At 40.2% G+C, this 25,669-nt stretch overlaps 2 long non-coding RNA genes across 2 annotated transcripts; both read right to left on the minus strand.

The window, feature by feature from the left end:
• Positions 1–3,774: 3,774 nt before the first annotated feature.
• Positions 3,775–9,846, minus strand: LOC106734851 (uncharacterized). The gene is made up of 3 exons (XR_001370379.2): positions 9,807–9,846; positions 7,158–7,232; positions 3,775–4,075 (listed from the first exon to the last, which is right to left on the minus strand). It is a non-coding gene; the product is annotated as an uncharacterized LOC106734851 (long non-coding RNA).
• Positions 9,847–9,887: 41 nt separating this feature from the next.
• LOC114007788 (uncharacterized) lies at positions 9,888–11,763 on the minus strand. Its single transcript, XR_003549376.1, has 3 exons — positions 11,455–11,763; positions 10,829–10,912; positions 9,888–9,908 (listed from the first exon to the last, which is right to left on the minus strand). It is a non-coding gene; the product is annotated as an uncharacterized LOC114007788 (long non-coding RNA).
• Positions 11,764–25,669: the final 13,906 nt, after the last annotated feature.

Consider the following 25,669-nt stretch of genomic DNA (forward strand, 5'->3'; position numbering starts at 1 on the left):
ACAAATTTCTCACTTTCTGTCTCTTGCCTGGTGAGCCCACGTGCCCTGTAGCAAAAACCTCTCAGAAAAAAAGAAAACAAACTTAGAACCTTTAAAGCAACCAGTTCTGTGGTAAAGAACTGTCTGGAAGGTAGCCTTAGACTTTCTGAGATATTAAACTGTCTTCCCAGAGTCCAGACCACCAGTTTTTAAAATTTTAAGATTTAATTTGTAATTATAGTAAGCTGCCAGGCTTGGGACTCAAACCATGGTCAGCCATGTAGGAGTCCAGAGCCTCAACCACACCACCTGTTAGACCCCAGACCACTTATGTCTAACAGGCTCAGCACATGTATGACCCTCAACCTAACCTTTTTTCCTTGGGGGGGAAGGGAACTTAACCTTTCTGGTTGGAGCTGAAGGTAACATCTCTAGTTCTCACCCTTACAGCAGTCAATTGGAATTGATTAAAGAAAAGCTTTTTCCTGTCTACCACCCAGATCATCAATGCCGTCCTGTGTTAAAATTTTTCCCTTGCTTTTCCCAAAGGGTCTCATCTAGTCAGTCAGCTAACCTAGACCCCAGAATTAACCAACACTTCCACCTAGAGTCTGATCTATAAATGCCAGCAAGAGCTCCCTGGGATAATGGCTCATGATCACGGGGGCTGGATCACATATGGCTGACAGCATGATTCAAGTCCTGGACCCAGCAACTCAGAAAACACGTGCATGTGGCATGGTCATTCCCTGGGGGCGTGGAGGGTGGGAGTGCTTCCTTACATTCTCATTCTTGATCTCAGGTGTATATACACCCTATTGCAAATGAAAAAAAAAAAAAAAAGGTCATGATGAACCTGGAACATCTCTTCACACAGTGAAGCAATAAGTTATCAGATGATCCATGTCTGCAAAAGGAGCAAGCTCATCAGGGGGTGTCAGTACATGAACCCACCATTCTGAAAATCAGTAACATGATACAAAAATCAAGTATTTTCCAGGGGCCAGACAGCAGCACAGCAGTAAAATCTTAACACTGCAGAGTTGTCCCACACAGCTTTGCACCTAGAGATTTTCCCAAGGACACCAGGCACAAGTGCGCGGATGATCCTGAGCTGGCTGAAGCTGGGGGTAGATTGTGGCCTCATAACTCTGGGGTGCTCTTAAGAACAAACAAAATAAGTATTTCCCTTCAAATTTCGATATAAATGGAGGCAATAAAAAAGACTTTTTAATGATAAAAACCAAAGGAAAAGCCCAAAAAATAAATGGTATCTCAAAGGACCAGATTAAAAAGCATTTATATTTAACAGACTGGCTTAGGGAAATTTGCCCAGTTAATTTTTTAAAGTTAAAATTCCAGAACCCCCTAAAACCAACTATTACTCCTGTTACATGTCCTAGAAGTCCCCAGCCTTAAGCAAAAACCGAGTTTATCGTACAGCTTCCCCTAGTGCCGTGTCTTTCAAATTTGTGGAAAATGTTAAAACTACACATGGGTTTCAAAAAAAATTTTTGCACCAACACTCACCTGAATAGGATCTAGTTTAAAGGCACTAACAGACTAATTTGATTGAAAATAACTATCAGAGCAAGATGAATTCCGCTAAAATTGAACATCAAATTGATAATGAAGTTTGAATCAGTGAATAGTGAAATCACAGATTTGTCAAGTTTATGGTGGTAGGGTCCTTAAATCAGTTTAAAAACTGGACCAAGTGGTTGGTATATCTTGAACTTAAGAGCTGAGGCTGAGAAAGTTTATGACAACATCTTATATTTTCCCATGAACTTTAATTTCACACATAGGTTAGTACCAGGTACAAGTAAGTTCTCAAAGATTTTAGATTAGAATTAGAAATTTTATTCAATATTTTAGCAAATTCTAATTGCCAAAAAAGGTGATTTCCCAAGTCCCAGGTTTACAAAGAAGGAAGTATTCTTTTAGGTGACTAGTTAAATTTAAGGTATAATCTTGAATCTCTGCCATTCCACAAATAAGCGCTGCCCAGATTTTCTTCAAGGATGAAGCACACTTGTTTAGGATTTGATTAGCTTCCTGTAATGAGGTCCAACAGGACAACCACCAGGGCCAACTGCTTTCCCTCAAATAATGGTTAAGTCCTTTTGTTTTCTGTCCCATAAAAGTGATCTAACTAAACCAAAATAAACTTGAGATACAAAACTCAAAATCTAAACATTTCAAAGCTTAAGATATTGAAATGGAGGTATAATCACTCTTCTGAAAATGTTAGAACACTGGTATTGTCACCTATCACACTCATGCTGTCACCTTCCCTGCAGGCAAGAGGAAGAGGGAGGAAAAGCTTCCTTTAAGGTACTTCCTGGCAGCATTATCTAAACACCAGCAACTCACTGAGCAATCAGTACCCCACCTGGGATAATCCTATCAATTTAAAGTAGGTAATCTCTTCCACCCACCAAGCATGAATGTTCCTTGAAGTATACTTTACACTGAGGCTATGAAAACTGGACATTTTGCTATCTCCCCTCCTGAGCCTCTATCTAAATAAAGGTATTTAAAGGAGAAAAGCAACATGGACATATTCAGAGAAATGAACCAATGGAAAAAGTCAGACCAAAATAAAATTATCTGACACCTAGAAACTGATTAGATGTGACAGGGCTATCCTATCTGGACATGGAGATATAAAGGGTTAATCCTGCAGCCCTTCATCGAGATACCTGCAACTCCAAGTCTACCCAACAAATGCCACACTAAGTCAATGAGATAAAAAGGATGGGGGGGGGTTGAGGAAAGCTGAGTGAAGAGATGGACTAAGGACCACCTCTAGTTTTTTTCAGATTTTAGAGAAATCCCTCAAAGAATCACACCATGTAGAAAGTTAAAAAAACAAAGTCCCCAAATTTGAAAAACTAAAGTCCCTTTCCTAAAGTTAAACAAAAAGGAATGAAGAAAAGTATCCGAGAATCAAACAAAAAGCATATGAGAAAAACTGCAAGACTGAAACCTCCCAAGAAAATGGCCCCTAACAGACTAGACCCATGGTACAACCAGGGTGGGGTTTAGCCTACACCTAAGACACACCATAAAATTCCAGAACAGGTCATATATGAAACACCATCCTGCAAATTCAAGACTCAACTTTGAAAGCAGCAATGAATTTTATGACAAGATCAAGACATTTTCACATATGAGGAACTGAAATACTTAAGAGAATGGAGTTAAAATTATGCTGTGGCCATCCTCTGGAGGGTTGATTTCTCACTCTTGCCAGTGTGCACCCAAGACCTATAGCAAAAATCTCTGAAAAGAATTAGCCTATAAATATCCTCATTTAACAATCACATGCAATAAGTATCACCCACAGATCTAACATGTTATCACTGGGTGAAAAAAAAAAAAATCACGGAAGTAATCTCCTGAATTGGCTCAGATAAATTCAGGGTCCGAGAATAGCTGCTTCGAAGCCAGTCTAACATGTCAGATTTTCTTTGAGTTGAGGCTAGCATTTGTAGGGAGGACTGATGGAACATCTGGAAATAAGTTTACATAGCTGTAGTATTTAACTATCAACAAGAGGAGGGAATGTGGAAGCTACTAAATCCTCCTGATGGAAAACTGGTCAACTCTGGGGAGAACTGAGTACGGCAGTAACTTTCTCACAGCATTTTAGGATACTATTTGACATTTTTAACTATATATATTTATTTGACAAAATATAAAAAGTTAAATAAGTGAATACAAAGAGAACAGGGCTACTTTATTAAAATACTGAGTTTATTTCACGTGTATATTTTTGTCTCCCCACCATTTCCATGTCTGACCACCACTACTACTGTGTCCTATCATAACATTCCATACATACTTAAAACCAAGCAAAGGGTGGAGTTCCATCTTTAAAAACTAAACAGGCATTTTGGACAACACATTCTTGGCAATAGAACCTGGACAACATTTATCAAACACGGTAGGGGAAGTTCTCACTCTGCATTATAAAAAGGACAGCCAGATATCAACTGTTACAGAAATGAAATAAGACGGAAAATTTTAACAAACTGTTTAAACTATTTTCTTAAAGAGACTTCCTCCACTGCCAGAGATCTTGAATAGCCTAGAAAAAAAAAGAAAATGTGGTTAAAGAACCACAACATTTCATAGACACATTTAATAAATTAAACCATGTCTCTCTCTAAGCAGTTCAACACCTATTTTACACTCTACCACCAAAAAAGTTCATGCTAAGAACTTATTCCAAGTTTATACTGGGACATAATTTAATCTTCAAACAAAGCCATATGGTCATCTAATTATATTGATGCACATTTCAGTTTAGGGATCTTTAGTTAAGGAAATCAAGGTGATAGATCAGTTCATCTGTCTAGAGATCAGTTTCAGTGGCCAGATTTAGCAAATAAAAACAAAGAATTATTTAACTGCTTATGTACACACACACTGAAAACTTACTAAAAATTATTTGCTATATCTAAAACTAGATGCATCTAAATGAGATCTTAAATTACATGTACTGATATTATTAGCTACTCAGACTTGCTTTTCCTGATTGGGTGAAACACAAAAAACTTCCAGGACACATTCCTTTTTCATTCAGTTCATAGAACGTTTTGTCTTAATGATCCTTTTGCTATGTGTGTAGTATTTTTAGACAGGGTCTGAAACTGCTGCCATGTTCCTGCCTCAGTTTCTTAAGTATCTGAGACTAAATAAAGGAGTGCACCACAGAATCTGGCTTTTCATCTTGATGACTTAAAAATAATTTTTAAAGGGATGAAATCCATTTCAAATGATTATCATGATAAATACAGTTATTATCTAGTTATTTATTTCAAGTTAGGTGGTCCTTTTCTCCTATTCATAAACATTGCTGTGCCTTGTGACAACCTTGAAGTTTTAAGTTAATCAGAAGAATTCGACAAGTTCTTTTAACAAATAATGCAGCCCAGCAGGAGGCATGGAGTTTAAGGCAGCTGGATCCCACATAGACAGCAGAGTACAAGTCCCAGACCAGCAGCTTGAAAAACAAGATGGGTGTGTGTACATGCCCAAATTCTTAGAGAAGAACGAAGAAGGAAATCATGGCAAGGCCATCTTAGCCTCCTCTCTCTGGGGAGGATGCATGCCGATGGCAACTCAAAAAAAAGTATATTTCAAGATACTGCAGCTCTTTTAAACTCTGCATAATTCTGAAAGACACTGAAAGCTATAAACAAGAAGTAGGTTTTTATGCATTATTTCAGGTCATTAAGAACTTCCGTAGCCTTTTCACCAGTGCTTCAGTAAACAAGATTCTCAACTACTGTTATTAAATGCAGCCAAAGAGTCTCAGATGGCAAGAGAACTGAATACTGGATGCCAACAAACATCCCCCGAAATTCATTTGCAGGCTGTCTTCAACAGTACACTATTCTGCATTAACTCTTAATTCAAGGGCCCAATGTCTGGAGGGGAGGATTGTAGTGTGACTGGACCCAAGAGGGTGCTTGTCTGATCCTTAATGCAGACATATATTCTATCATAAACAGAAGAGGGAAAACATACTGAAAAATCGTTTGCTATTTTATGTTCTGTCTGAAAAGAATTTTACATGCCAAACCCTTGTAAGCATTATCTTTTTCTTGAGAAAAATACTGTAGAAGAATCTTAAACATTACTATAACCTCTGGGACCAGCAGTAGGTGTAATGGCTAAGTTGCTAGATTCCCATGTAGTTGATCTTGGTCTGAGTCCCAGACCCGGTGGCTTAAACTCACAGTGGGCGTGGGTGCGTGTGGGCCCAATATCCTGAGAGGAGAATGGAGAAGGGATTGCGGCATGGCCATTCCCCCCCCCCACGGGGTGATTTCTTACTTTGTCTTTCTGGAGAGCACACTTGCCTTATAACAAAAACCTCTCAAAAAAAAAAATTACTATAACTTCTATAATAGCAAATCAATATATTGGGCAACACAGTGGCAGAGTGGGGCCACTGATCCACAGAGATGACCTATGTTCACAACCTGGGACCTGCCTAAGCCTGCCAGCTCTAACTGCCAGCTTTGACAGGAGGTGAAGAACCTCTTTAAAGGTACCTGTCCCTTCTGGAAGAGATACCTTTAAATTTTGCTAGGGGATATGTACACTCAGTAGAGAAAAAAAGAGCTAAGGGATCAGGGCCTGGGACTGGAACCGTGGATGGCCATGTGGGAGACCAGCAATTAATTGAAGGGCTGCCTACACCATCTTCTGGTCTCCAGGTAATTTTTATTTTTAAATTGAAGTGTTAGGCACCTACACATGCCCATACTGAAAATCCCAAAGAATCAAGAAACAGAATGGTGGTGTGACCATGTCCCAATAGGTAATTTTCCCCTATTTTTCTCGGGCAAAATTGTTTTTTTAAACTAACTTTGGCAGAAATTCATCATGCATTTGAAAATAAGCTTTCAGTTTGAAGAAACAGAAAATACTTGTTAGCAGTATTACTTGTCACACTTGAGCTATAAAACTTATGTGACAGTGTGCAAGAGAGCAGCATAATCTTGGCTGTCAATACTTTAGCCTCACCTAAATTTTTCTTAACCAAAAACTTTATCATCACTCTCTTAAGTAGTCCACAGAAAAAGACACATGTTATCCTTAGATGTTTTTTATACATTCAGGCTTATATGATTTTCCATTGTTTAGCAATGACTGAATTGCATAAAGCAGTTTCTAAAGAATTTACCTTCTAGTTTTTACTACTTAGAAACATTCACAAAATTTCAACTTAACCTGGGGTTTATATGTGCATAAAAGAAAAAAAAAACACTGCTTCACTTGAATCTATGAAGAAGTCTCATCAACTCCCAAATAAGCAAAAACCAGACTGCTCCAAGCTGCCAAATGGAATAGCACAAAAAAACCACAGCTTATTTCCTTAGCCAACATAGTACCAAAATTAAGATGTGCTTAATAATCAAAAGATTATCTACCTACATGCAATAAGTGGGGAAAATATACTAAAAGGTATCTTCTCAATTTCTGCCAACTAAATTCTTTAAAACTTCCATGTATTTGATATTAAGTATTATCTGTGGTTAAGAATCTTTTAAAAGGAGCCAAAGAGTGCCTTGTAAGAGACTCAACATAAAAAAGGAATTATAATACATCACAGCGAAAAATCTAGATATGGTTTTATCTCCAGAAAATTCAGTTACCTCCTGATCAGTCATCCGGAAGCAATTCTTGACATAATTGATAAACTTGGCTTCCACTTTGGGAAGAGAACCACCCTATTGAGACAAAAGCAATATTAAGGATTAAGTATAGAAATGTACTATTTTTGGAAAAAAAAAAAAAAAACCCTCAAAGATTTGCATGCCATTACACTGGTTTATTTCTTGAACCTTTATAGTTTTCATTTTAGGAATAGTACATGTTTTCTACAGGTCTGGGGAAGTCCTAGTAAGCAACACATTAGGACTAAAGCTTTTCAAATCGTACCCTATACTACTAAGTTTGCTGAAGGCTCAGATCTGAACCACCTAGCTAGCCAGCCACTCTAGGAATATAAAATATACACCATGTTTGAAATTCTATGGGTATACAACTATGGTAACTTGGCTACCCCTCTGCATCATCTAACAGTTGAGTTTTATCACCACCCTCTACCATCCAGAACCAGATCCAAAAGTATACCTCTCCTTCCAGAACCATGACACCAGTGACCAAAACTGTTCAAACACTGAGTATTTACCAAAAACCTAGGCTCACAGACAACATGAACCTGGGTATCAATTCATGAGGTATACCAAGCTGAATGGGCGGAAAGTTACAATTACTTTTCACTAACATGTAAAATTTGTCATTTCCTTCAAATAGAAGCAGACAAGAAACCACAGGCTATTTGCAGATTGTTACAAAAGGTATTATTTCCAATATACTGTTTTATAAGTACCTTGAACTCTTTATACTTAGCACTTCTTAAAAATTCTTAGTGTACCATTATCACTTGCGTTTCCTATTTTGATTGGCTACCTTATCATTCTTGGTGGCATAAATATTCTTTTAAGCCTGAGGTTTCTGAATGCTAAAGGGACCACAGCAATACTGGGTATATGGTATTAAAAACACTTAATTGCCTCTGTTAGAATATAAAACTGACTACAGCATTTTCATCTTAAAATTATTGTCACATACATTCTTATTTGATTCATTCAAATATTTATTGAGCAGCTATGGCAATACAAAGGTGATTAAAACATGGTCAAAAAGTGAGGCAGATGTACAAGTAATAGAAAGCAAAGTGTGAGGTTCACTGAATCACAGCAGTCAAAAGTGCGTGCTTTGGGAGAGAGATTGCTTCCAGCCTGGAAGGGGGTGCGGGTAGTAAAATCAGGAAAGGGGATTGAGATTAAAATAGAAGACTTCAGTCTGGATTGTTGATGATACTCAGTATGGACTACATTTTTCTCCTTTTCCTCTCTCCCCATCTTTGGGCTTAATTTACCAGTAGTGCCCAGGACTGTTCAATGCGCCTGCAATTAAACCAAGGAGATAGGACCATATTAAAATGGGGGGGAGGGTCATCTAAGAGATGTTATTTTAGCACTGTATGCAAGGGCTAAAAGTAAATCAGTGATATCAGGAAGGCTAAAAGGTTTACAGAGTGTGACTAAAGCAAATAAGAAATATATTCTGCTTTAAAATGTTATTGTCCCAAATGCCTCATCACTCCAAAAAGAATAGATCTGATACCACGTACAGCCTAGTGAACACAGGAAACAAATTAGTTGTCACTTTTTCCTCACCATTCCAATATTTATACCCAAAAAGACCAAGTACCATTCATAGCATTAAAGCTTTTCTCATGTTTCTAAAATGTTTTAACCAATTATTCAGGAGTTCACTGAACCTAGTTCCAAAAACAAAAGAGCAAAAGAAATAACCTCACATTTCCACTATTTAAAACAAAAGGAGACTAGATACCCACAACAGTCGCTCCCAGAACTCAAAACATCACACATATTGACTAATGATGCCTGGTGTGAAGGACAAATAGAAATGATTCAATTTACTGGAAATTATTTTTAATGGTCCAATCATGAGGGGCCAGCAGGTGACACGGAAGTTAGGATGCTGGACTCCCACAGGGCTGACTGTGATTTGAGTTGGCTTGCTTTCTCTTGCTTTCTTTTTCCTCTCTGGTTAAATTAAAATAAATAAATGTAAGTAATCCTTAAAAGAAAAAAGTCAATCATGAGTAGTTATCTCTCCCCACAGCAAGCACATGCATACTTTAGGAAAGTTAGGGTAAAAAAAACAAAACAAAACACACCACTGGGCCCATACATGAGTGTCCAAAATCCTTATAGGATAGAGAAAGGGAGAACTGTACCATGACTATGACGCCCCAGAGTTGGGAATTGCTATCTGTCAGAGTACATGCCCTCTGGCAAAAAAAAAAAAAAAGGTTTTAAGACTAAGCCTCTGTACTTTCTCCAGCTATTAGCATTTTATCCAAGATTCATATGCCCTCTGCTGGTTTAATATATATCTTACGAACAGAAGAGGCGAGGTAACAGTTCTCATTGACTTTAATATCTCATGTCAGACTGTCTCTTAGAATTATTTGTATTTCACCTATATTGAAAATAAGGCCTATTTAACATTACATATGCACAAAAATTAAAGATAAGAGTATAAGTGAGAGTTTTTCTTTTGTAACTCATTTAGAAAAAATTCCTATCAATGAAGAAGCAAGCACATTATTAAATGAAATCCATATCCAAACATCCAAATCCCCAGAAATGTACACTTCAAGTGGGAATAGACCTATCCATAGTTGGAAGATGATTCTTACTTACTTTTTCTATACTTGCTTGCATTTTTGCTTTAATGTCTTCTACAGAACTAGGTCCTTTTGGTGTTTTAGGTGTTTTTTCCTGTTTTTTGAATGATTCTTGACCCTGAGGACAGAAAAAAAGACTTAAGTTGTAACAACAGTACAGCTTTCAATTAAAGCCCTTCCTACCGGATCTCAGTAAATATTCTCACAGCACTCTGAAATAAAACCAACTATACAGGAACCAGACAGTGACACAGGTTAGCACAATGCTCTGTGAGGCTGACCCATGTGAGACAGGTCCAGGCTCCTATCAAAAAATTTTCATGAGCACAGCAAGTATGCGTGTGTGCCCATGATTCGGGGCTGGCTAAATCTGAGGATGGATCAGGCAACAAGTTCCTATTAGAGGTGCTGCCTGTCTCTTGCTCACAGAAAAAATAAAACTCAAAAACAGCTGTACAAACCAAAGTTGCCATTATCAGTCAGTTCATGTCACAAAATTAAGGAAATCACTCCTTTAAGTAAAATAAATTACTTAAGTCCATATTTATAGGGAATACCACATCAGTTCAAAAATGAAGCCAGAAACTTTGAAGAACTGTACAAGAAAATCAGTACAACTTGATGCCTACAGGCCATCTCATATTTAAGTATGACAACCTCCACGGGTAGTAGACAATTATTGAACTACACAAGTACTGGAGACTGGAGTTCTTTTAAGCTCCCTACTTACGAATGATTCCAACATGTATGTAAGATCGATAACCTCTGGTCTATGCTGATTTTCTTATCAAAAAAATTTACAGGGAAGAACTTTATATACCAATTTGCTGGTTTCCTCCCCAACCAAAACACCAGCAACCTTATACTGTGCTATTTAGAACAATGATCAATAAAGCAAATTTAGCTTGTCACCTATTTTAAGGGTTCTTCCCAAGGCCTATCAAACTTCAGACATAGCAGATTCTTCCAAAGTAGACTATTTTCTTCCTAACTACTTCAATAATGCCCACATTTGTTTTTATGTATGCCATCACTTACTTTTGATCTTGGTGTTGATGGTTTTGAGTCTTTTCCGTTCTGGTTTGATTTTTGAGCATTTTTGCCAGGAGTATCTCGTATAGACTGCAAGGATAATACATTTTATTAGTGGTTAACAGTCATTTAACAGTGCAAGTAAAACTGCCTCAAATCATGCAGGAAAAGCAGTTATTCTGACCAGTGATCACAAAAGGCTAACAAATTATGGGAGAGGGCCACATGGAATAAGAAAATAGATCATTCCCTATTGATAGTTATGTTTTCACTATAGTCCTATCCTTCTCAAGAGAAGCTAGCGTCATGGCCTGGTGGTTAAAAGCAAATGGATCTTACATAGTCAACCCTGCAGTTGGGTCCTAGAACTGGTGGCTTGCGAAAGCATGTGGGGTGTATCTCAACAATCCAAAAAGGAGGACAGAGATGAAGAGACTATGGCAGGACTATACCCCAAAGAGGGTCTTTTTCATCTCTGACAAGTGTTCTCACCCACAAGCAAAAACTATTTTTTCTACATGACACTCAACCCTGCAAGTAAGCTTTCATTAACTACAAGCAAACACTAGGAAATTTCCATAGTTTATTATTAGCTATTTTTCTGACAACCTCTTATCATTCTATCTACTCACTTTCTTCACTGGAGCCTTTTCTTCTGTTTCCTCATCTTCAAAATCATCATCATCATCACTGCAAACAGAGTAAGTCAAGCTGAGACATTCAGTCAAGGTTTGGGGGAGTGGGAAAATTAAAAGGATCTCAGAAACATTTACATACTCATTCATTGCACCATTGTTCACAATAGCCAAAAGGTAAGTGAAACCTAAGTGCCCAAAAATTGAACAAAGCAACTGGGAATATGCATACAATAGGAATGTTATTCATCCACATAAGGAAATACTCTCACATGCCAAAATATAGAAGAACTTTGAGAACCGTATCTTAAGTAAAATAAGCCAGTTACAGAAGGACAAATACTGTAGGACTCCACTTGTAAGGTTACCCAAAGCAGTCAAACTCAAAGAAACCAAATGTAATTGTGGTTGCCAGAGACTGGAAAAGTTATTAGTAGACTGAGTATTATTTTAAGACAGAATTGCTAACTCAATACAATCCCTCTAAGAATCCAAGGTGGCTTCTCTCAGGAAACTTAAAGAGGTTAAGAACCATAAAACATAATGAGTAAATTTTCATGGACAATGATTTCTTCAATTTCACACCAAAAGTACAGGCAACAAATGGGCTTCATGGAAATTAAAAATGTCACCAGTAAGAATAAAAATACAATGAGCAAAATATGAGGAAATGCTAGTAACTCATATTTGATAATATACTTCCAGAATTGATAAGAATGCTTACTGTGCTGGCCCGGTAGCCAGCCAACTGGCTAAGGGAACCAGATCCTACATAGCCCACTGTGGTTTTAATCTAGTTCTGCATCTTTAACATGCAGGGCACTTGTACTTGGCTGCCTCCAACATCAGAGGATGAAAAAAAGAGAAGGGACTATTGTGTTCACCACACTCCACTGGGGGATGCCTTCTCTCTGGAGAGGGGCTAATGCCCTCCCAGCAACTAAAGAAAAAAAAAATTCTTATGATTCAATGTAAAGACAAGTAACCGAATCTCTTTATTTTTTTAATTAAAAGGATTATTTCCACCATGCTACCTGCCGGCCCCGACAAATAACCAAATCTAAACCTGGGCAAATGTTCTTAACATTCTCCAACAGATATACAAATGACCAATGAATACATGAAAAGAGCCTATCAATCAAGAGAAATACAATTCAATTCCACAATGTGGTATCACTTTACTACATCACTAAGATGGCTATACGACCAAAGCTAGAAAATGGTATAAATGTTGAGACTTTATGTGAACAAGTCAAAATCCCCACACATTACTACTACCAGAAACATGGAATATGATGATTGAGACATTCTGGAAAACCTACCTGGCAGTTCCTCAACATGTTAAAACCTAGTTACCATAAATATTTAATATTTCTGCTCTATGAAAAATTAAAACAAATCCACAAATGTTTATAGCAGCTACAAATAGAAAACAACCCAATGCTGATTGACAGCTAAGCAGTATGTCTACACAATAGACTATTCAAGAACCAAGGATAATAAGGAAATGAAATGAAATGAGGCTGGATGGATATTGCTACGCAGGTAAAATATGATGCTCTGCAAGGCTGACCCACCACATGGGAGGTTTCCAAATTCACATTCTCAAGCATGCCCAGCACACATGTCGCTGGTATCTGGGGCTGGCTAAAAGTGGATCAGTGTCAGGACCCTACTTAGGAGTGTTTTCTCATTCTCTTTCTCAAAGACTAAGCTTTAGGACCAAAAGATGGCACAGGTTAAGGTGGCTGGATGCCACATGGCTGTTAAGCAGAGTCCAATACCTGGCGACCCGAAAAAGACACGCCCATCTCTACTACAAAGTACTCTCCTCTTCCTTTCCCTCCAATGAGTCCAGAGAGCAAATTAAAAACAAATTAACTTTTAAAAAGCTAAGTACTAGGGCCAGCAGATGGCAGGATGGTTAATGCATTAGACTCTCACATGGCAAACCACAGTTCCAGCACCAGACTTGGTAAGCTTGAAAAATCACCCTGGCAGACCAGCAGATGGTGGAATGGTTAGATTGCTGGACTTGCAAAGTCAACTGTGGTTTCAGACCCAGACCTAGTAGGTGAATGTGTGTGTCCAAGATCCCAAGAGAATGGAGAAGGGATTGTGATGTGGCCATCTGCCCTGGGGGGTGATTTCTCACTTTCCCTCTTCACTGTCTCTTTGGTGAGCACCCATGCCCCATAGAAAAACTTAAAAAAACAAACAAACAAACAAAAAATACTACAACCTGAACACTTGAATAAATCTTAAACACTAAGTGAAAGAAGCCAATCACCAAAACCACACTACAGGGACCAGCAGGTGGCACGGTGGTTAAGATCGTTGGATCATATGTGCCAGACAATACTATTGTTCAAATCCCAGACCTGGCAGCTTGAAAAACTCCAGAGAACGGAGACAGGATTCCAAAATGAACTTCTCTCCCCATCCCCAGTGCTTTCTCATTAACTCTTCCCTGGAAGTTCTTACACTACTGGACATAGAGAGCATAAAAGTCACAACTATATCAACCCAGGCCTCATTAAACACCAATACCATCCATACTTCTCATGTGTTTTAAGCCTATTTCCCATTCTTCTCTTGTGGTATTTGCTAACTCTTAGGAATGGCAAATATTCAAGTGATGAACACAAATAATCCAGAGTTTGTCTTTAAATCTGATATGCAATCGTTTTCAATTTAAGCCTTATGTTCTCTTATCATGCTCAGGGTTTTTTTTTTTTTAATAAGTTATTTTGTCAAAGAAACTACACCCCAACTAAGCCCAGTCACACCAATCTCCTTCCTTTCATCTCCCCATCCTATCAGGAACTGGGGCACAGCTGAAAGTAACCAGCATGTTTTCTAAAACCTATGTCAGCCACATTCCTAGGATCCACCGTCCTGTGAAGAGTGCTTAAACACACTACCAAGTTGGCTTATTTTTTTTTAAAGAATTATTTAACTTTACTTTTAGTTTGACCAGATATGGGCGGAATGAGAGAAAGCGAGAAAGCAAGCCATCAGGTCTGGGATTTGAACCATAGTCAGCCATGTGGGAATCCAGTACCCTTAACTACTTGCCAGCCTCACTGGCTCTATTGTTCATAATATAAACTACCTGCCTGATTATATGAGCTTAATGAAAATCTAACTTCCAAATTTGATCACAACTGCATTTTTTTTTGAGAGGTTTTTGCTATAGGGCGCGTGCGCTCGCCAGACAGACAGAGACAGACAGAGAGATAGAAAGCAGGAAATCACCCCCCAGGGGGGATGGCCACGCCACAATCCCTTCTCCTCCATTCTCCTCTTGGGATCTTGGGCACGTACGCACACGCGCCCGGCGTGAGTTTAAGCCACCGGGTCCGGGACTCGAACCGCGGTCGACTACGTGGGAGTCCAGCGACATAGCCATTACGCTAACTGCTGGTCCCACAACTGCATGTTTTCTCAAAGCCTTTCTTAGATTCTCTATGAAGAGTATTTTATTGCACATAAAACTTGCACCATAACCTAGAGATAGATAAAAGAATAAAACAGCTGAAAGTCATATAATTGATTATAGGATGAATCCCAGTCCCCTCTTTTGATTTTAAAATCACACTGGGTGGGCCAGCAGGTGATGTGGAAGTGAAGGAGCTGGATCCCACATGGTCATCTTTATCATTCAAGTCCTGAAACTGGTGGCTTGAAATTCACGCCAGTAATTCATGTGTATGTGTATCCAAAATCTTGAAGAGACTGGAGAAGGGATTGCTTTGTGGTCATCCCCCTTGGAGGGTGATTTCTCACTTTTCCTGTCTCTGGCAAGGGCACATGCCCTATAGCAAAAGCAATAAATACACACTGGGCAAGTTTACACTGAGTGCTTCAATCCCAAGCAAATGGAGAAAAATATAGGAGAGAATATGGCCCCAACTCCATTGGAAGGGTGCCTTCTGCTCTGAGAGGGTACACATACCCTCTGGCAATTAAAAAAAAAATTATACATTGAGGCCTGCAAGCTGGCATGGTGATTTAAGTGCTGGACTCCCATGAGGCTGACCATGGTTTGAGTCCTGGACCTAATTGCTTTCTCACTTTCCTTTATCTCTGGTGAATTAATAAGAAATAGTAAGTAATTCTTAAAAACACACACACAGGCCTTGTTAAGTTAGGGATTAAAGTGACACAAAAGAATTCAGTGTAGTAGTTTACTGGCATTGTTGCATGATACCAATTCCATAGTTCACAAAACTGTTTATCAGCACAACTTGATGTGTTCAATAAACATCAAATCTTGTTGCCAATTGTATTTCTTCAATCTATTCTTTTGTTTTAAATAAGGAGATTTTTGCATGCCAGAGAGGCAGAAAACAAGGAATTGCCCCCCCGGGGGGTGGGGTGGGGATGACCTTCTCCACTTTCCTCTCAGGATCTAAGGCACACATATACACAATGCGCTCAGCTGAGTTTCAAGGTGCTGGATCTGAGACTCGAACACCGGTTGACTGACACCACCATTACACCATCTCCTAGTCCCAAGAAATTCTTTTTTTTTTAAAGTATTTAACTTTATTTTATTTTTAATTTGACCAAGGGGAGGGGAAGCAGACCTCCAGGTCCAGGACTCAAACCATGTAAGTCAAGTGTACTTAACCAACACACCACCTGCAACCCCCAACAATACATTTGTTTTTTTTTTTTTTTTAAAGATTTCTTTTATTTGGGGACCAGCAGGTAATGTGGTGGTTAAGGCGCTGGACGCTCCCACATGGCCGACTACGGTTGGTTAGAGTCCCGGAACTACAGGCAAAAATCTTCCAAGAGAATTAAAAAAAACCTTTATGATAGGACTTCAAAAAAATTTTGAGATTCAGTCAATGGCATAGCATTAAGGTAGCTGGATCCCACATGGCCCACTGAGCAGCAGAATCCTGGACCTAGTGGCTAGAAAAACAGTCCATGTAGGTACATGTCCAAATCCCAAAAGGATCAAGAGAAAAATTTCAGGGTGACCATTCCTCATGGATGGTGCTTTCTCACTTTCCCTGTATCTCAAATATGCACACAATGCCCTCTGGCAAATTTAAATTTTAAAATTTATAGGAAAAATGAAATTAATAGTTTCAATGCAAAAAGTATTTGAAACCAATGTCACTTAACATTTTTCCATGAATGTTTTGAAGAACCCTCACAGTAACAACTTAAGTTATATGATTATCTTCTACCCAAACCACATATAGACTATCTAGTATGAAATACACCAGACTTGATTATGTTAATCTTAACAGGTCCACCAAATTTCCCTCAGGAAAAAGGTAGTCAACAGAATCTCACCTACAGGTATACAGACTCACGAGAAAGCATTCCAAAAGCTCATCATCCCGGTGAGTTTCTTAGCTCACTTAATCAAAACCTAACAGCCACTCAACTCTTACTCTTTATTTATATTAAATTATAACTATTTACTATAAGATAACTTGAGTAATTTATCCACATACACAACTGTCAAATTCAAAGAGCATATATAACTTACTCATCATCATCTTCATCATCATCATCTTCGTCATCATCATCTTCGTCAGCAGCAAGTTTTACTTTTTTCTTAAAGAAAAATATACTCATGAGCAAAAGCTGTTCCTAATCAAACTAACAGCCAGAACACAAGATCTATTGTACTGTTTCTCTACCTGTGGAACCTTGCTTCCACCTCCAGGGGCAGATCGCTTTCCAGATATACTTAAGAGTTTCACGTCCTCTTCCTCTTCTTCTTCTGACTCTGCATCTTCCTCCACAGCTAAAATAAAAGTTTTCCTTATGAGATACTGTAACTCTCTAAACTCACGAAAGTATTCATACTAACAAGTATTTACAAAAGATTCTACTAAAAAAACTGCAAATAAAAAAATTTTAAGTAATTCTTAAGACTTTAGGGAACCAGCAGTGTTAGCGTAATGGCTATGTCGCTGGACTCCCACGTAGTCGACCGTGGTTCACGTCCTGGAGGCTTAAAACTCACGCCGGGCGCGTGTGCATGTGTGCCCAAGATCCCGAGAGGAGAATGGAGAAGGGATTGCGACGTGACCATCCCCCCCTGGGGGGTGATTTCTCGCTTTCTGTCTGTCTCTGTCAGCAAAAACCTCTCAAAAAAAAAAAAAAAAAAGAATTCTTAAGATTTTATATGCTAAAGCAAGTCTTTCCATTTGAACCTATTAAAAATGGTAGGTACTAGAACTAAGTGTGCTTTCAGAAGTCTCACCTGCATTAGAAAATATAATACAAAAATAACATACCTACTAAGTGCTGTCCACTAATATGCACAGGCCCTGAACCACACTTCAACCTTAAGACCACAGGTGGTGTTATTTCAAAGCCCCCAAGGGAAACCTAAAAGGAAGAAAATTCTAATTACTAAAACATTGTGAGGATATCTGTACAAATAGGCACTACAGATAAACTCAAACCAAACAAAACTGGTAAACCTTTTCCCACCACTTCTGATAAACAAGCACCAGAAACCACTATATTCTAGAACTGAGCATTCAACCATAGTGACTAAGATTCAGCTGCCACTACTGGAATTAAGAACATCAAAAATCTTTGGTTGACATTAAGTGACACCTTCCTTAAATAACAAGAATTAAATCTTGACATAAAATCCAAAAGTTTAAGCACCCTTACCGTTGGCTGTACAGACATTTTCAGTGTTGCCAGTGTTACTTTAATTGGACTGCCTTCATAATTCATTGCCTCTGCTTCAACAATGTGCAATTCATCCTTTGCACCAGCCCCTAAACTAACCTGTGAACAGAAACGATTTTAAACTTCAAGTTCGAGCAGTTTTACGGTCCCCCCAAAATTCATTGCCTATTTCAAAAAAGGGGGAAGGGAACCTTTCATTACTACCACTGATGGAAAACAAATTTTGAGCATAATGTTTAAGAATTATGTGATCCTGGCAAACCAATTTATCATGCACAGTAAATTTCAAGAAATGAATAAAAATTCATAAATAAGATACGATCCTCTAACAGTTACTGAGCAAGTAGTGTTAATTGAGCATTAGTACAGGCTCCAAGAAGATGCCCACTGCCCTAAAGGATCATAACACAACTGGAGCAGCAAAGTACTGACTGATAAAAATGACAAGTTATTTTACTTCTTTTACTGTTAGGTGAACTATTACCTGTATAAAGGCATATAAAATAACCAATAATAAAAATATTAACTTATAATCAATCAGGGAGGCATAGCAAAAAAGCCTTAAGCCATATAAACAGGAACTAGAAGGCTTAAATCAAGAAAGGTTAAGTAGTTTATTTTGAAATTTAAAGTACCGTTCTTAAAGACAACTGGTGTTCATTTTCATCATTATCCACTTTAAAGTGATAATCTTTGTCGGCCTTTAGTTCACAACCTGTAAATGAAGAAAAAAAGCAACTCTAATAAAGAGAAAAAATACACATAATTGGGGTTAACCAAAAAGATGAAAACTTCTGAACTAGTTTATTATTTCCAGTTACAAGAGTGAATGATCTCTTCCTGGATTTCTTGAACATGAACTTCTGAATACATCAAATAACATCCGTAAGAGATACTACAAATTCATCTTTCTTATACTATTAACATTTCCATCTCAAATGGGCACTTTGACCATTTGCCGAAAGACTTCTATGTCTAAGTAAATCTGAAACAAGTATCTGAAACCACTTAATGAACAATGTTGATAATTTGCTTTTAATTACAGCACCTGAATTTGCTAAAACTCCCAATAATGTAGCAAATTAGAAATTAGAATGGTGATACAAGCAGTAACATAAGCAGGTTAAAATAACAACAGAAAGCTTAAATGTGAAGAACACATGCTTGGTAAAAGTCAACAGTCTAGAGACAGTCTAGAGACAATGAAGCAACAGAATGTTTTGTGCATTGATTCTACTCAGAAATTAAAAGGCAAAAATAGATATATCCAAGAGATGTTTGCCTGTCAATGGTAACAAAAAAAAAATGATGTGCATTCAAGAATCTCAGGTACCCAAAACATACAGGAATATTACTGAAAAAGCTTTAATGTATTTGTTCCACGACAGAGCAAAATTGCTTTAAATACTGTCAGAATAAAAATTTAACTTTAAGATTCCCTTTAACAGCTAATAGTTACTAGTATATAAATGCTTAATTATTGTCCAATTAACAAACCTCAGCATAGTGTACAAGAGAAAATCCTGGTTAAAAGATTTAAATGCTGTAAGATGGAAAATCAAAGCTGGCCTCTCCTTCAGACTGCAGTTACGACGAGTAGGGTAGAGGAAGGGGAGGCTCAAATCAAATTTTTCCTCAGTCCCATACCTTTATTGACCCAAACTGAACCCTCAGCATGTAACCTGCCTCCCTAACCCCTCTCCAAAGTTTGCTGTTTAAGTCCCACAGTTGGCCGCCCCCCTCCACCAAAAAAACCCACAAAACTTCGTTTATATTTATAAGGTATCGGTTCTGGAGTCGTGAGCTGTCGTTTGGACTGTCTTTATCTGCATGCAGCCCTCGTGTAGTCGCTTTAGTGCAATATGGCACTAATCCCACCCACCGCAGTGAGAAAGACGGGCCCTAAAAAATGCGAAACACCATCAGGTAGACTTGAAGCCTAAACAAAGACCTCGACAGTATTGAAGATACTAATTCAATTTACCTAACATTTCCCGCCTTGACTCACCTCCAGGACCCCAGGCTAGGCTGTGACAAGACAACCGAAGCCCCGGATGTAGCGCCCACACCCCCTCCTTCCCTCAACCACGTGGCAACCACGTGCTCCCGCGGAAGCGGCCTCTTCAGGCCGGGCCGCGGCTCCCCTCCCCCTGAAACCGGCCGAGGCAGGCAGTCGGTCCTGGAGCTCCAGACCCTGAGGCCTAAGGGCCGGGACCGCCGCAGCCGGATCCACGCCCTCCCCTGCAGCCTGGCGGCCCACCTCCCCACTAACCACACGGCCTCCAGGACCACCTCGGATCAGAAGGCCACGAACTCACTCCTAGAACCTTGCCCTGGGCTGTTTCGCGTGTTCCGGGCAACGCGGAACCTTGAGCTGGTCCGTTCGGTTCCACGTTACCTCAGGCCCTGGGCGGCAGCCGACCGCTCACGCTGCAGGCTGCTCAGGCCCCTCCTCTCCCCCACCCCTTCGCGCCGCTGGCTCGCCCTCCTTGGCTCCCACTCTTCAACCCCAGGGCCCGAAAGGCCCGCTCGCCAGTCCCTCATGTCTACGGGCAGTAGCTTCCCAAGCCCAGGCTGCAGTGGGCAGCCCGCACCCCCCACCTCAAAACCAGGCCCTGTTGGGCCTCGCTCCGATCCCAACAGTTACCGAAAAGATAGTTCTGAGGCCTCAGGGGGCTCATGTCCATGTCCATCGAATCTTCCATGGGGTGGTGGCACGCACTTGGGTGGGCGAGAAGGCGGACGGAGGTAAACGACTACGGCTACCGAAAACAGCCGCGCAGGACGGAATCACTCCAGGGAAAGGACGCGGGCTCCCCGCGCATATATATAGCCCCAGAAGATCTCGCGAGAGCTTCGGTAGTCCCGCCTCCGCGCGCGTGCTCGGTTGTCCCCCCTCCCTGCTCCGTCCCCCTTCTACGCAAGCGCTCTTGAGCTCCATTCCTTTTTACCTCGCCCCCCACCTCCTCCAGGTACTTCGCGCGCTCTCACGGAGCAGGCGCACTCGTACGCTGGCCCCACCCCTTCGCCGCCGTCGCGTCTGCGCACGCGTGCTTGCCCACGAGCCGCGCGCGCTCCCCATCTCCAATCCATCCACGTCCGCTCCCGCTCAGACGCGCTGGACTCGCGCCAAGAGTCTGCGCAGCCCACCCTGCAAGATGGCGGCGGCAGCTCTGCTCTGTGCTGGAAGGGCAGGGTTGGCTTGTTGGGAATGAGCCGCAGATCAGTACCAGTCCCTTTTGTCCATCCTCTGGCGCCCCGCAGTCCTCCAAGCAACCGCTTCAGGATTTTTAATTTGCTGAAGCCCTGAATCAGAATTAAATGTTTCTCCAAAATTAAAACTTCGAGCGCCCGAGACGGTAGACTACGGGCTATTCTTTGTTGGGGGAAAAAAAGTGTAGCTACTGGTTGGACTTCCCCAAGTATGTTTTCATTGCTGTGTCCTTTCTGAGGATGTACTCCAGAGGGGAAGTTCTCCACAGGACCAAGCTGCCATCTTTCCAAAAGCCCAGAGGATGCGCAGCCTCTGCGGAAGTGCAGACCTTGACCTGTAACATTCCTACTGAAAGAAAGCACAGGACTTTCAAGAACTGCACGAACCTTGCTTCGGATCTTGGGGAGGGAGTGAACTGGAAATTGTCATTTGAAACTACGCTTTGACCCACTCTTAGGACCCCACGGCCATTGGGTACTTGGACTTGTGGGGATTGCACTAATTCTCTTACCCCAGCAGATCACACAAACTTAAGTATTGTGAAAAATGAAAATAATGAGAGCCCTGCCCTTACTCCCTTTTCTCTAGTTCTCCAAATCTGGTTGGGAAAGTCAGCTATAATAAACATTTATGAATTAACAATTAAAATCCTAAACTTGGAGAATCAGATATGATCATTGTGTGAATGGAGCCAAGGTGTTCCCTAGCTTTTCCCGACCTCCAAGGAAAGAAAACCCTCAAACTGGTTCTTGGATTTTTTTGAAATGCAAAATATGATCAGTTGCTAGAGAAAATCTTGAGACTTAGAAGAGCATTTATGCAAAGGAACTGAGAATACTGCAGTAGGTGGCAGGGAAGAGCTGGGTATTTAGAACGTGAAAGCTTCAGAGGAGTTACTGGAGAGGAAAAGGGGAGGTTGATGTTCTCTAGGCCCGTACAGATAAAAGTTAGAATTCCTCTGTAGTTTCTTTGTGGACAACCATTATTGGAACGCAGCTTTGTACATAACCTGAACCATCTGGGAACCATCACGAATGTTACATAAATGGCAATTTGGTCATTTTAACATTGCAGGCACCTAGCCTTGTACGAGCTGGTAAAAGCAAGCAGTTAAAAACACTTGGTATGGTTTTCAAATTCACAAAGAAAGGTCACTGTATTAAATTGAAACTAGGCCTATACAGCGTGAAATGTAAAAGTACCCCTCCTTCCACCTCTTCAGTCTCGTTTCCTAGGGATAACCACTATTTTTTAAAAGAATTATTTATTTAATTTTATTTATTCATTTATTTATTTTAATTTGACTAGAAAGAAAGAGGGAGGGAAAGTAAGAAAGCAAGCCACTAGGTCCAGGACTCGAACTACGGTTGGCCGTGTGGGAGTGTCCAGCGCCTTAACCATATCACCTGCTGGTCCCTGGATAACCATCATTAATGTGTGAGTATTTTTCATGACTTTTTATATTGGACATGGAGATGGACATAGTATATAGTTAAGTTAAATTTTTTTTTTTAAATAACTTTATTTGACTTTATTTTCTTTGACCAGGGAGGGACAGAGCCAGAGGAAGAGAGAGAAAGGGAAAGCAAGAAAGGAAACCACCAAGGTCGAACCACTGGGACTCAAACCATGGTAGGCCATGTGGGAGTCCAGAGCCCTTAACCAGCATGCCATTTGCTGTCTCAAAATTTTTCTTTTTTTTTTTTTAAGAGAGATTTTTCCCTATAGGACATGTGCACTCACCAGAGAGACAGAGAGAGATAGAAAACATGAAATCACCTTTCGGAGGGGATGGCCACACCACAGTTCCTTCTCTTCCATTCTCCTCTTGGGATTTTGGGTATGCGCACATACACATCCAGCATGAGTTTTGAACTGCAGGGCCTGGGACTACGTGAGAGCCAGCAACGTAACCACTGCACCGTCTGCTGTTCCTGCCTCTAACTTCATTTAACGTAGATGATTCTCTCATTCCCTTTCTTTGCACTTATTAACTGGAATTCTTCCATAGAAGAAAACTTTCTCTTAGTAACTATCTGGCTACCCTGCAAAATAGTACATACAAGAAAAGCAGGAAAAAGATTGATTCTTTCTCTTTATTTCTTTCTTTTCAGAAAGATAAGGTAGAGCCTCAATAGTCTTCAAATTAGTAATCAATTTTTCTTTTTAGATTTTTGCCATGGGGCACAACACTCCCCAGAGAGACAGGTAGAGAGAGAAATTGTGAAGTCGCCCCTCAGGGATGGATAGACACACTGCAATCCCTTCTTCATTTTCCTTTCGGGATTTAGGCAAAGAAGCACACATGCCCCACATGATTTTCAAGCTGCTGGATCCAAGACTCGAACCATATTTGACCATATGGGAGTCTGGCACCTCAACCACCACATCACCTGCTGGCCCCATGGGTGTGCGATTTTTCAAGCTACTGAGGTCAGAAGCTCAAACCACAGCGTCTGCCTTATGGGATCGAATGCCTTAACCACCACAACACCTTCTGACTCCTCAAATTACTGGTTTCTTAAAAAGAATTATTTTATTTAACTTTATTTATTCATTTATTTATTTATTATAATTTGATCAGAGAGGGACAGAGTGATAGAGAGAGAGAGAAAGTAAGAAAGCAAGCCACCAGGTCCAGGACTCAAACCATGGTCAGCACCCTTAACCACCGCACCATCTGCTGGTCCAATTTTACTTATTTATTTTAATTTGACCAGAGAAGGACAGAGTGAGAGAGAGCGAAAGAGACAGAAAGTGAGAAAGCAAGCCAACAGGTCCAGAACTCGAACCATGCTTGGCCATGTAGGAGTCCAGTGCCTTTAACCACCATGCCACCTGCCAGCCCCAAAATTACTGATTTTTTAAAGGATCTTTATGTGTACATGAATTTTAACATAGGTAGTGTTTCAATAGTTGTAACTCTTTGGTACACAAAATGACTTATTTGGCAGCAAGAATCCCTTCAGGTTGGAATTTGATGTCTTTGTAAAATGACTCCAGCAGTCTTTCGTAGCTTTTTTTTTATAAGATATATTTTTTAAAGAGTTATTTTATTTAACTTTATTTAGTTATTTGTTTATTTTAATTTGACCAAAGTGTAAGAAAGAGTGAGAAAGCAACCCACCAGGTCCAGGACTTGAACTGTGGTCGGCCATGTGGGAGTCCAGCGCCTTTAACCACCATGTCACCTGCCAACCCCTAAGATATATTTTATTATTATTAATATTTACATTCAAGGAACCAGCAGTTAGTGTAATGGCTATGTCACTGGACTTCCAGGTAGTCGACCGCAGTTCGAGTCCCGGACCCAGTGACTTAAACTCACGCTGGGCGCGTGTGTGTGCGTGCCCAAGATCCCGAGAAGAGAATGGAGGAGAAGTGATTTCTGTCTTTCTGTCTCTCTGTCTTTCTGGGGAGCGCACGCACCCTATAGCGCCAGGTCCGGGACTCAAACCGCAGTTGACTACATGGGAGTCAATGACATAGCCATTATGCCAACTGTTGGTCCCTTTTTGATAGCTTTCTTACATTGTGGTATGATAAAATATTCCAGGTTCACCTTATTTCTTTGTTTTGTGTTTTTGTTTTGCCAGAGAGTAAGTGAGTGCAGTCACCCATGAGGGACAGAGCGACAGAGAGGGGGAGAGGAGAAAGCATTCCCATGGGTAGTGGTCACCTTGTCATCTCGTCTCTTCCATCTCTCCCTCTCAGGATTTGGAACACACATGCGCACGTACCCAGTATGTTCCTCAGACAGCTATGGCCTGGACTCAAACCACGTAGTGGGCCATGTGAGATTTAGCTGCCCTAGCCAACAGGGCCCAGAGCTGACGCCCAAGTTCACCTTGAACATCTGTCTCCTGCCTCTCATACAGATACAGCCATTTCTTTAAGAATCCTGGTGCATTAGTGGGAAGTGGTATTAGAGACCACATTCTGGTTGGCAAAGTGTTTATTGCTCTTGCATTGGTTGTTTTTTCTAGGACTTCTCAATGGACAGAGCTAAGAAATACATTATTCTATAAGAAATAAAGTAATATACTATAGTCATTGTTTTGCATTTTCTTTTTTTCTCACTTAGCAATATATCCTCGGTACCCCTCCATGGCAACATATTATATTGGTTTGCACAGAGCTGCACTGGCGAGAAAAGACCAGACCAAAATGGAATCTCTCACTCATGCTGAAGTTCCATGTCTGCAGGCTGAAACTAAGCTGTTCATCTGACTTTCTAATAAATCAGGAGTGTGGGAGATAACAGCCAAATCTCCAAACAGGCTGATGTTAGCCAGAATTATAAGGAAGTCCCTTATG

This window comes from Tupaia chinensis, unplaced genomic scaffold (genome assembly GCF_000334495.1).
Source record: "Tupaia chinensis unplaced genomic scaffold, TupChi_1.0 Scaffold000234_1, whole genome shotgun sequence".
Classification (NCBI taxonomy): domain Eukaryota; kingdom Metazoa; phylum Chordata; class Mammalia; order Scandentia; family Tupaiidae; genus Tupaia; species Tupaia belangeri.